Below are 13,791 nucleotides of genomic sequence, written 5' to 3'. Positions count from 1 at the left end.
CGCTTCACGCTCGGTCCCCTCCCCAATCACAATACAGGATAGTTTTCAGATAATAGCAACGCTTCTGCTGTGACGGATCTCATCGAGTGTGGGCCTTGATCTACTATAACTCCTTTGAAGAGGGGTGAATCTTTACAGCTGTGGCCATAAACTACATCTGCAGGGCTAGCTGATACCCTAGGACCAGCCTGGACAATCGGACACAGAGGAAAAGGAGTGTCAGAGGGTGCAGTAGTGAATAGGGCGAAAGGGAGGTGTCGGGCGGGCACAGGGTGTGATTCTCAGGAAAGAGCAGCGCAGATGGGGGGAGGTTTATTACCCATGCATAAGACAGAGAGCGGGGGTGACCACTGCCTGGGGGAGATGCTTGCGAGGGTGGGGAGCCATGCTAAGGATCGACAGCGTGCACAGAGTGGGTCTGGTCAAGGCATCTAAAATGGCTGCCGTGCACGACAAAAGTGTGGCATTTGAAAAAAGACAAGATGGCGCAGACAATGTTTTTCAACACTTCCTGATTTCCTTCGAATCGAACGTTAACAGACGTTGGGGCATATTACCAAAGTTAAGCGATATTTATCCCTAACGATGCATTGCAAAGATTTTTTTACCGTCAGAAATTATCGCAGATAAACCTTGCTATTATCAAAGTTTATCGCAAATACGATAAAAACCGACCGCAATGCATTAATATCGCTGAAAACTCAGCGATATTCATGCATTACCGAGCTAATCCTCTTAGCCATGTTATCCACCTCCCATAGGATAACATGGCTAAGAACTGCTCAGGGCAGCTGTTACTTTTTGGAGATATTCGCGCTTATCTCGAATATTTCCAAAAGTTGATAATAGGAGATAGCGATGTTAGCGACTGTTTCCAGTCGCTAACATCTTGGCATGCCCACTTTGCATGTCATTAGTGATAAATATCACTCACATGCAAAGTGGGGCCCAAGATGGTCGCTATCTCCTACTAGCCGTCGCTAACTGGTGTTAGCAACAGCTAGGTAATACAGATATAATTTTATCTCCGCGAAGCGGAGCGCTGTTACAGATATATATCTTGTTTTTGAACGTTAATTTCTCAAAATGCACTGAAGCACATATATTGAGACCTAGCAAAGGCACATCGGGCTACCAGTCCCTAATATTTTACCAAGTTTCGTGCAAATCCATTCAGCCGTTCGATTATTATTATTATTTATTTTTTTTGCCCCGCGGGGCCCTTTTAAAACCTCCACATCAAACCTAGGGGATCAGCGAGGATCTACTATGCCCCCTTATGGTCATTTGCCCCTTCGCTTTGGCCTCCTCTTGTCTCTCGATCCTACCGAGAGACAAGATGGCGGCCGCTACGGACTGTTTGGAATGTTTACAGACACCGGAGAGCCAATCAGCTTCGCTTCGCAAAGCTCCGTAACGCGAAAAGTACGCGAAGCGGTGCGCTGTTACAGATATATATCTTTTTTTGAACGTTAATTTCTCAAAATCCACTGAAGCACATATATTGAGACCTAGCAAAGGCACATCGGGCTACCAGTCCCTACAATTTTGCCAAGTTTCGTGCAAATCCATTCAGCCGTAAGATTATTATTATAATTTTTTTTTTTTGCCCCGCGGGGCCCTTTTAAAACCTCCACATCAAACCTAGGGGGTCAGCGAGGATCTACTATTCCCCCTTATGGTCATTTGCCCCTTCGCTTTCGCCTCCCCTTGTCTCTCGATCCTACCGAGAGACAAGATGGCGGCCGCTACGGACTGTTTGGAATGTTGACAGACGCCGGAGAACCAATCAGCTTCGCTTCACAAAGCTCCGTTGCGCGAAAAGTACGCGTCCTAGGCCGCTGCCCGGTCCGCGCTTACAGATATATATCTTTTTTTAAACGTTAATTTCTCAAAATCCACTGGAGCACATATATTGAGACCTACAAAAGGCACATCGGGCTACCAGTCCCTACAATTTTGCCAAGTTTCGTGCAAATCCATTCAGCCGTTCGGGCTAAAAGTGAGGCCAACCGCCCTATGGAAATTAACATGGGAAAAACGCGTTTTGGGACCCCCCTTTTTTCTCGGCCCCCCCTTGACGAACCCCCCCCAAATTTTCAAAGGCTGCTCAGAAACAAAATGTGCCATTTTCCTGAAAATTGCAGCCAATTCCGTCCACAAACGGCAAAGTTATTAGACATAGAATTTTCAAAAATCCCATAGAGAAAAAATCCTAACTATATATACCTACTGGCGACCGCCAGTAGGTAATATATATATATATATATGTATTAACACAACTTATTGCCAATCAACATAAAATGAATTGTCTCTGGTGTGCACATCACCGTTGAAACGCATCAGCTCTGTGTTGCTTCGACATGCACTTCACCGTAAATAAGTAAGAATAGGTGTTGTTTTCACTCTTCACTCTTCGATTCTTACTTCATATTTGTCTTGTTCTCCAAGGAGAGGCAAAAATTACTTCGTTACAGGTGTGCGTGTCACCGTGTACACGCTCCGTCTCTGCGTCATTTGCCAAAACGTCTCATTCCAATTAAATAATCATCATCCTCGCGTTGTGTCCTTCGTTAATGCGGCTTTTTTTTTTTTTTACACAAGATGGCATCCACGTTAAGTACGTCATACGTACTTGCGTAATGCCGCTCTGACTAGTCTCTTTTTTGTACTAAGTACACACAAGATGGCGCCCTCGTCCAATGCGTCACACGCGCGTTGCGTAGATCCACTTGCAAGACGCCAATAACTACTTCAAATATGTCCGCGGGTGGAAGACTGGTGTGCTGACTTTTATGTTGCGCGCGCAGCAATTACAGTCTTTTCCTTTTCAACGGTTGCGCTGCTGCTAGTCCTGCTGCCGCGAAAATCTTAAATATTTTTCCACAGTACCTTGCTTTTTATTCATCTGCCATTTCTGCAACTTCTCCGTCGTCCACCTCAATTTCCAACGACGTCGTCGCAGATTTCTGCTCGTAGAAACAGGTAACCTCTTCTCTCTCTATTTCGTGGGTTCAGCAGACACTTGTGCCCTCGTATCGTCGCCACGTATTTTTGTCGTAATTACATCCGTAATATAGTTGAGGTTGAAACAGGATGTGTTTATTTCTTTGGCACAAGTGCTGCGCAGCAGCCAACAGCAAGTAAAGCAACTGTAAAACACTCCTTCAAAACCAGGTTCCATTCAGAACACTAAGGTGGAACCCACAAGGAACATTCCAAAACCACTAGAACACTACAGTTTCCTTTTGTAACACATGCGCAAAGCGTATTTGTCACAGACTTGCCCTCAAACTGCCTTCCTTTGTGCCTTCCCTGCCTGGCCTGCGTGACTTAATGACGCTGGAGTCTGACTCCGAACGTTGCAGGCAGGCAGCAGTAGCAGGCTCATGATAGCGAGTCAGCGCTCGTCTTAAGCAAATAAATAATGCAAGGTGAGGCTGGGCGCCGCATTTGATTAAAATTGCTGTTACTTATCATTTTAAATCCAAATCGTGTGCGGCTGTGCGCGGCTCGGCTGCAGTCAGTGGGTGATGGCATGCATACACTGCATACCGAGGCTGAGCGAGGTGAGCAGCGGCGGACAGCAAAGGGAGGGCGCCGCCCATTGCGGAAAACCAACGTGTGTACATGTAAAAGGTCATAACCAAGGAGCAAGCTTCCCTTGATGGCGCAGGTCTTGTGACACACACACAATACAGCACACTTTCGTTGGGGCTGTCCGATGTACAGGACACTGGTGCGGCTGTGGAGTGTGCTGTACCAGTTTCTTTTGTACCTTTTGTGGCATCTTGAGTTACCATGATTCCTCTTGTGTTGCTTCTTGTGTTGCCTCTTGATGTAGCGTCGTTTCGTAGTTGTCTGCGCTAGTAAGACCTGTGGCTCCTTCTCAGCCTGTGGACTGGTTAAAGATGTCATCTTCTGCTTCCTTGACCAATTGTGGAGATCAGTAGGCAAGTGGGAAAATCTCCAACTCGTCACTCGTCGCCAAAAATATGTTGTTCTTCGTGGCACAAGTAAACGCTGGTAGCCAAGTAGAGTACATGTGTACCTTTATTTAGTAGCTGGTCCAAGTACATCAAGATGGTATACAAGTACATCAGATAGGTAGTCCAGGTAAACAGGTGATGAGGATGTAGGTTAGCCTGTAGTCAGCCCTTAGTCCGATGTAACAGCAACCCCACCAGGAGCAGCCTGCCTGCTGCTCAGCCCATCTCTATCTGTCGTTCCTCACTCACACAGGCACCCAACATTCCGTGCATCACTGAATTCCCAACATTCTACACTACACACACTGAGCAGCAGGAAGATTGGCAAACCAAAAGATATAAGTAAACTATGCAGGGTATGACAAATACATTTAATAAAATTTTTAATAAAATATAAGAAATAACCTTAATACAAAAATAAACACACAAATATAATAATGTATATGTATATATTTACTTTAAAACAATTAATAAACTATTATTTGTAATTTATGTAAAAATTTAGAATAATATAAAAAACTAAAATATACATTAATGATTTAAAATATATATTTTTTAAATCTATTAGAAACATATTTAAACTTACATTTCACAATACAATCAGTGCAACAGTAGGGAAGTTATTGGATAGCAAAAGGGTAAAAAAAACTATTCCCTCTCCAGAGAGTGCAAAATAAGGGTACGTTTTTGATAGCGGAGGAATTACATTTACTATTCAAACTAAAATGTGTGCAACAGCAGGGACAGTGTTGGATAGCGGAGGGAAAACATGACTATTCCCACTCCAGTGAGTGCAACATTCGGAAAAGTGTTGGATAGTGGAGGGGTAAAAATTAATATTCCCACTCCAGTGAGTGCAACAGTACTGAAAGTGCTGGATAGCTGAGGGGTAAAAATTACTATTCCCAGACCAGAGAGTGCGGAGGAATTACATTTACTATTCCAACTAAAATGTGTGCAACAGCAGGGAAAGTGTTGAATAGCGGAGGGGTACAAATTACAATTCCACTCCAGTAAGAGCAATAGTAGGGAAAGTGTTCGATAGCTGAGGGGGAAAAAACGGCTATTCCCACTCCAGTGAGTGCAACAGTAGAAAAAGTGCTGGATAGCGGAGGGGTAAAAATTACTATTCCCACTCCAGTGAGTGCAACAGTACTGAAAGTGCTGGATAGCAGAGGGGTAAAAATTACTATTCCAACTCCAGTGAGTGCAACAGTAGGTAAAGTGCTGGATAGCAGAGGGGTAAAAATTATTATTCCAACTCCAGTGAGTGCAACAGTAGGTAAAGTGCTGGATAGCAGAGGGGTAAAAATTATTACTCCAAATCCAGTGAGTGCAACAGTAGGGAAATTGTTGGATAGCGGAGAAGTAAAAATTCCTATTCCCACCCCAGTGAGTGCAACATTAGAGAAAGTGTTGGATGGCTGAGGGGTAAAAATTAATAATCCCACACCAGAAAGTGCAACAGTACTGAAAGTGCTGGATAGCAGAGGGGTAAAAATTACGATTCCAACTCCAGTGAGTGCAACAATAGGGAAAGTGTTGGATAGCGGAGGAGTACATTTTTATTCTCACTCTGATGAGTGCAACAGTAGGGAAAGTATTGGATAGCTGAGGGGTAAAAATTACTATTACCAGACCAGAGAGTGCAACAGCAGGGAAAGTGTTGGATAGCAGAGAGGTAAAAATTACTATTGCAACTCCAGTGAGTGCAACAGTAGGGAAGTTGTTGGATAGCAAAAGGGTAAAAAAAACTATTCCCACTCCAGAGAGTGCAAAAGAAGCGTACGTTTTTGATATTGGAGGAATTACATGTACAAATTACAATTCCACTCCAGTAGGAGCAATAGCAGGGAAAGTGTTCTATAGCTGAGGGGAAAAAAACGACTATTCCCAGTCCAGTGAGTGCAACAGTAGGAAAAGTGCCTGATAGCGGAGGGGTAAAAATTACTATTCCCACTCCAGTGAGTGCAACAGTACTGAAAGTGCTGGATAGCAGAGGGGTAAAAATTACTATTCCAACTCCAGTGAGTGCAATAGTAGGGAAAGTGTTCGATAGAGGAGGAGTACATTTTTTATATCAAACTCTGATGAGTGCAACAGTAGGGAAAGTATTGGATAGCTGAGGGGTAAACATTATATTCCCAGACCAGAGAGTGCAACTTTAGGGAAAGTGTTGGCTAGCAGAGAGGTAAAAATTACTATTCGCACTCCAGTGAGTGCAACAGTAGGGAAAGTGCTGGATAGCAGCGGGGTAAAAATTATAATTCCAACTCCAGTGAGTGCAACAGTAGGGAAATTGTTGGATAGAGGAGAAGTAAAAATTCCTATTTCCACTCCAGTGAGTACAACAGTAGGGAAAGTGTTGGAAAGCAGAGAGGTAAAAAAAATCCTATTCCACTCCAGTGAGTGCAACATTAGGGAAAGTGTTGGATAGAGGAGAAACAAAAATTACTATTCACACTCAAACAGTAAAAAAAAAAAATATATATAAAACATTTGAAAAAATCATAAAATTAAATAAACAATATTTAAAAAATAAAAAGTCAATTATATTAAGCATATACAAAAACATATTATAATATTATTTACATGTAACAAAAACCTAGAAATATTATATAAAATAAAATAATAAATACATTTATTAAGAATAATTCTTTTAAACTAAAAATATTTACAAACAAAAAAGTTAATGAAACATAAATTCATTTATTTTATTTCCTACCCTATAACACACCACCAGTAACAAAACCCTTCAGCATTTTTAATTACATTTATTTCCATAATTAACATAATTACTAATCAACAAAAAAATATTATTGATAAATAAAAACTAATAAACATTAATTGACTACACACACTTTAACGCTATAATATCCACAACACTCATCTAATTTAAATTATAAAATAATAAAACACAATTAAAACTTATTTTTAAATTAAAAACTATTACTATTATATTAACAACTAATAATTAAATAAATGTATTTAATAGCCACCCTTTATCCCTTTAAAAGTAAAAACAACACACACAAAATAAACGATTACCCAAAATAAATATCAAACAATTAACATTAATTAACAACTATATATCAATTAATTAAACACAAATTACTTCCCACCCTTTGCTCCTATTACACCACAAAACACACCTATAATTAATTACACAATTAACATAATTAATTACCAATTAACTAATTAAAATGAATTGACAACCAATTATAAATTCATAAATTAAAAATAAATTACTTCCCACCCTTTACACCTATAAACACACAACATACACCTAAAATTAATTACATAATTACCTAATTAATTAATTAAAATTAATTAAAACCAATTATTAATTAATACATAATAAATTACTTTACACATGCAAGACTTAACATCTTTATTAAACAATATTATTAAATAAAAAATAATCAATACATTTTATATAAATAAATTACTTCCCACCTTATTCCCCTATAAACCCACAACCCACTACGGAACTAAAAACGCAAAATCCAAAGATTTTTTTTTATAACTACTAAAAATGTATTACATATATTAAAAATACAAAAAATTCTTATACAAAAACATACATCACATACATATACAATATATACTAAAATACATACCATTAATTAAAAAAGATGCTTTTAACAACTACATTGTTGCAAACGTTATTGAACACTTCAATATTTTTAAAATCTATATTACATACCTTATTCTTGGCCACGATATTAATGACTCGATATTTGTGCAACTTGATATTTTTTACTCAATATTCTGTCCCTGCACCCTTAGGGTTCAAAGAACTTAACCACAGACCTCTTAGGGTTCAAAGAACTTAACCACAGACCTCTTAGGGTTCAAATAACTTAACCACAGTCCTCTTAGGGTAAAATAACTTATTCACAGTCCTCTTAAGGTTCAAATAACTTATCCACAGTCCTCCTAGGGTTCCAAGAACTTAACTACAGTCTTCTAAGTGTTCAAAGAACTTATCCATAGTCCTCTTGGGTTTAAAAGAACATAACCACAGTTCTCTAAGGTTTAAAAGAACTTTCCCGCAGTCCTCCTAGGGTTCAAAGAAATTAACCACAGTCCTCTTAGGTTTAAAAGAACGTAACCACAGTCCTCTTAGGTTTAAAAGAACATAACCTCAGTCCTCTTAGGTTTAAAATAACATACCTACAGACCTCTTAGGTTTAAAAGAACATAACCACAGTCCTCTTAGGTTTAAAAGAACTTTCCCGCAGCCCTCCTAGGGTTCAAAGAAATTACCCACAGTCCTCTTAGGTTTAAAAGAACATAACCACAGTCCTCTTAGGTTTAAAAGAACTTTCCCGCAGTCCTCCTAGGGTTCAAAGAAATTAACCACAGTCCTCTTAGGTTTAAAAGAACGTAACCACCGTCCTCTTAGGTTTAAAAGAACATAACCACAGTCCTCTTAGGTTTAAAAGAACATAACCACAGTCTTAGGTTTAAAAGAACGTAACCACAGTCCTCTTAGGGTTAAACAAACGTAACCACAGTCCTCTTAGTGTTAAAAGAACATAACCACAGTCCTCTTAGGGCTCAAATAACTTAACCACTGTCCTCCAAGTGTTCAAGGAACTTAACCACAGTCCTCTAAGTGTTCAAATAACTTAACCACAGTCCTCTTAGGTTTAAAAGAAGATAACCACAGTCCTCTTAGGGTTAAAAGAACGTAACCACAGTCCTCTTAGGGTTAAAAGAACATAACCACAGTCCTCTTAGGGCTCAAATAACTTAACCACTGTCCTCCAAGTGTTCATAGAAATTAACCACAGTCCTCTAAGTGTTCAAAGAACTTAACCACAGTCCTCTTAGGTTTAAAAGAACATAACCACCGTCCTCTTAGGTTTAAAAGAACATAACCACAGTTCTCTAAGGTTTAAAAGAACTTTCCCGCAGTCCTCCTAGGGTTCAAAGAAATTAACCACAGTCCTCTTAGGTTTAAAAGAACGTAACCACAGTCCTCTTAGGTTTAAAAGAACATAACCTCAGTCCTCTTAGGTTTAAAATAACATACCTACAGACCTCTTAGGTTTAAAAGAACATAACCACAGTCCTCTTAGGTTTAAAAGAACTTTCCCGCAGTCCTCCTAGGGTTCAAAGAAATTACCCACAGTCCTCTTAGGTTTAAAAGAACATAACCACAGTCCTCTTAGGTTTAAAAGAACTTTCCCGCAGTCCTCCTAGGGTTCAAAGAAATTAACCACAGTCCTCTTAGGTTTAAAAGAACGTAACCACAGTCCTCTTAGGTTTAAAAGAACATAACCACAGTCCTCTTAGGTTTAAAAGAACATAACCACAGTCTTAGGTTTAAAAGAACGTAACCACAGTCCTCTTAGGGTTAAACGAACGTAACCACAGTCCTCTTAGGGCTCAAATAACTTAACCACTGTCCTCCAAGTGTTCAAGGAACTTAACCACAGTCCTCTAAGTGTTCAAATAACTTAACCACAGTCCTCTTAGGTTTAAAAGAAGATAACCACAGTCCTCTTAGGGTTAAAAGAACGTAACCACAGTCCTCTTAGGGTTAAAAGAACATAACCACAGTCCTCTTAGGGCTCAAATAACTTAACCACTGTCCTCCAAGTGTTCATAGAAATTAACCACAGTCCTCTAAGTGTTCAAAGAACTTAACCACAGTCCTCTTAGGTTTAAAAGAACATAACCACAGTCCTCTTAGGTTTAAAAGAACATAACCACAGTCTTCTTAGGTTTCAAAAGAACTTTCCCGCAGTCCTCCTAGGGTTCAACAAAATTAACCACAGTCCTCTTAGGTTTAAAAGAACTTTCCCGCAGTCCTCCTAGGGTTCAAAGAAATTAACCACAGTCCTCTTAGATTTAAAAGAACGTAACCACAGTTCTCTTAGGTTTAAAAGAACGAAACCACAGTCCTCTTAGGGTTACAAGAACGTAACCACAGTCCTCTTAGGGTTAAAATAACATAACCACAGTCCTCTTAGGGTTAAAAGAACATAACCACAGTCCTCTTAGGATTAAAAGAGCATAACCACAGTCCTCTTAGGTTTAAAAGAACATAACCACAGTCCTCTTAGGTTTAAAGAACTTTCCCGCAGTCCTCCTAGGGTTCAAAGAAATTAACCACAGTCCTCTAAGGTTTAAAAGATCCTAACCACAGTCCTCTTAGGATTAAAAGAGCATAACCACAGTCCTCTTAGGTTTAAAAGAACATAACCACAGTCCTCTTAGGTTTAAAGAACTTTCCCGCAGTCCTCCTAGGGTTCAAAGAAATTAACCACAGTCCTCTAAGGTTTAAAAGATCCTAACCACAGTCCTCTTAGGGTTAAAGTTTAGATGAGTTTAACACTGACCACCGCTCAGCAGGTAATTGCAGAGTGGATAGGATCAGGTCTTTTCCCCTCATCGTATCAGCATGAGCTGGTGTCACCCTAGAGGTTGTAAGAGGTCAGCATGTAAGCCCACATAAGGCCTGCAATAAGTTCAATATGGCTATTAAAAACAAGGCAACAGAAGTGACCCTAGCGGGTTACCATAGCAACCAACTGCTCAACAGTGTGCTGGGCCGCCATCGCATTCGATTTGGCACTCCTGTAGGAAGCTGGCTCTCTATGTAGTGTTCTCAAATGAAGGACACTGTGCAGAGAGTCAAGTGAGTCTCAGATTGGTTTATAGAGGCTAAAGTAGATAATACTGATGCTCTATTTGTGATAGTGTGGGGCGAGCAGTTAGATTTATTAAAGGGTAGTGCTAAGCATTTGTTGTACTCACAGAGGCAATAAATGAGACACACTCAAGAATAAATCTGAGACCACTTTGAAAAAATAACCTTTATTTGTATATATATTTTCAAACCAAGAACTTAATTCACAGGTAAGTACTTATTTTCTTATGAATTATTAAAGTTCGAAAAATAGATCACTATCGTCCACAATTACAATGAATTCCTTTGGGAGAAATTTCAAAAATGCCTATTTAATCGTACAGTGAGCTCTAGGGACAGACCACGCACGGAACTTAGGCATCATACTGGACTCTTCACTCTCAATGAATAGACAAGTCAGCGCCGTATCCTCTTCCTGCTTCAACATTCTTCGCATGCTGAGAAAAACATTTCGCTGGATCCCCACCGAAACAAGGAAAACAGTCACCCATGCTCTGGTCACGAGCCGACTAGACTACGGAAACACCCTCTACGCAGGCATTACCGCCAAACTCCAGAAGAAACTCCAACGAATCCAAAACGCCTCAGCCAGGATCATATTAGACCTCCCACGCAACGAACACATCTCCGGTCACCTTAAAGACCTCCACTGGCTACCCGTCAATAAGAGGATCACTTTCCGACTGCTAACCCACGCACACAAATCACTCTACGACATCGGACCAGAATGCCTCAACTCACGACTGTCCTTCTACACCCCCTCCCGCCAACTACGCTCTTCCAGCCAAGCCCTCGCCACTGTACCTCGCATCAACAAGACCACCATGGGCGGCAGATCCTTCTCATACCTGGCTGCTAAAACATGGAACTCACTCCCCGCTTACATTCGACTCACCCAGAACCACCTAGCATTCAGAAAGCAGCTTAAAACGTGGATATTTGACAAGTAATCTTCCTCCCCTCTCTAAGCGCCTTGGGACCCTCTGGGTATGTAGTGCGCTATATAAATTCTCTGACTTGACTTGACTTGACTAGGGGTTCATCTTCTAAGTTTGGGGTAGCAGCAGGCCAAGATCCAATGTTCCACCAGCAGATCATCAGGAGCGTCCCGAATTTGTCTGGGCGCAGGGCGCTGAAGTCTTTGGTAGCTGGTGCGCTATGAAGAAGGGGGTTCATCTAGAAACACGCTGCCCAGGGGGACCTGTAGACAAGTCTGATGGCTCTCAAGCAGGGCCTTACGTAGCAAGGGCCACAGGAGCACAGCTGGATCATCGAAATCCAGTCTGGGCTGGCTGAATGCAGAGCAGGGTGGTCAGCCGGGGTCTCTACCTCCAGATGGTCATCGTGGTCAGGAGCAAAAAGATTGCAGGGACAGTTGCAGGACAGCTGGGCCACTCACGAAGTGGGTCTTAGGAGTTTTGTTGTCCCTCGATGGGTGCTTGCTTCCTGGGCAGCTGGAGTCTGGAGTGGACTCTCATGGTCGGTGTTTGTCTCAGGTGGTCCGGTAGCCCAGGGATTGGTACGGCTCAGGTAGGTTCTAGTTTCTTCACACTCGGTGGGGAGACAGATGTGATGCCCCAGAGCATGAGTACCTCTTCCTGGGTGGCCGCAGTGCCGATCAGGCTGGGAAGCTGCAAGTAGACAATCTCGACTTTGTGGGTTTGATGCCTGTAGTCTGCAGGGGAGTAGATCCTCTACTCCAAGGGAGTTATTGGGCAAATTTCGAAGGTCTGGAGATGCTCTGGGTTCCTAGAGCCCTCACAGTGGCAAAATGAGACAGCTCACCATGATGGTTAGGTCTGGCAGCAGCAGGCAAGGTTTTGCACCTAAAGACCACTTCAGGTACTCGGTTCTCAGGTTTCCACAGCTGTTCTTTGTCCATTTTCTGCTTAGGTCCATCAAATCTGAAGTTCTGGGTCAAGGGGTGCCACTGAAATACCAAATTTAGAAGCAATAAAGGGAGTGCCAGGTAGTAGCCAATGGGCTACCAACCTTTAGGGTGACTACACCCTCATATGGCCACTTCCGTTGGGAAGTGGGCATAGACCTCACCCTGGGTGACTAATTCTCTCCAACACAAGATGGAGGAATATGAAAAGTGGGGTCGACATCACCTGCCCCACCTTAGCTGGGGTGCTGGCTTAATCTGGGCACACCTCCTAATTTAACTAATCTTAGTTTGACCAGACTTCTTTTTCTCTGTCTGGATAGAATGTGTTTTACTGATCCCTCTTTTGTATAAAGTTCTGCTGTTCTGGGAGCCCCAGACCTTTACACTGACAAGCTGTGTGTGTCGAGTGTGTTTATGTGCAGTGGGTGTGTGATGAGTGCATGACAGTAGGACCGTGTGTCATGAGAGCCTGAGTACTAGTACCAGTGGGATTGATCTCGGATGCTCCCTGTAATGCGTATAAATATTGAATACAAACAACTCCACTTTGTTCCAGCTCCAGGTTCTTCATGACCAAAGAAGAGCACTCAAAGGACAGTTGTGTGGCCAGGGCTGGTATTTGCATGACACCCAGTCTCCTAGAAGGACAGGGACATTGCCTGAAATCACACTTTCTGTTTGAGAAGATGAGGATATGCGTAGAGCGTAAAGCCAACCTGCCTGCTGAGAGAGGGGAATAGCATGCCAGGCCCTTCAGGGTTCAGACTGTCCAGGAGAAAAAGCCCAATGCATTTCCAATATGAGGGACTATCAGAGAAGGCGAGCAATGATGAGGGAGCAAAGCCATGAGGGACCTGTGTGTGGTGGGGTTCCTTGTTTCTCTGAGCGGTTCTTGCCATTTCCTGCATAAGATTTCTAACAAGCGCCAAGTGTTGTGTGGGTGGAAGCCTGCTGTGTGGCTCAGAATCAGGCATCTCATTGCCAAGGGGGGACCCTTGAATAGCCTGGAGGCTGCAACTGCTGAAGACACGTACATGGCCAAGATCAGCCTGCATGCCACACGTATTAGACCTATTGGCTGCGTTCGACACCATCAATAATACGGTGTTTAATGGCCTTCTCGAGCAACTAGGGATTAGAAACATGGCAATGGGTTTGGTAACCTCTTTTCTCTGAGATGGAAAACAATCTGTTTCCTTGAATACTTTGACTTCTAAGACCTTTCTCTCCCGCATGGAGTTCCGCAG

Source organism: Lissotriton helveticus, chromosome 1_2 (genome assembly GCF_964261635.1).
Source record: "Lissotriton helveticus chromosome 1_2, aLisHel1.1, whole genome shotgun sequence".
In the NCBI taxonomy this organism is placed as follows: domain Eukaryota; kingdom Metazoa; phylum Chordata; class Amphibia; order Caudata; family Salamandridae; genus Lissotriton; species Lissotriton helveticus.
This window is presented reverse-complemented; position numbering follows the sequence as displayed.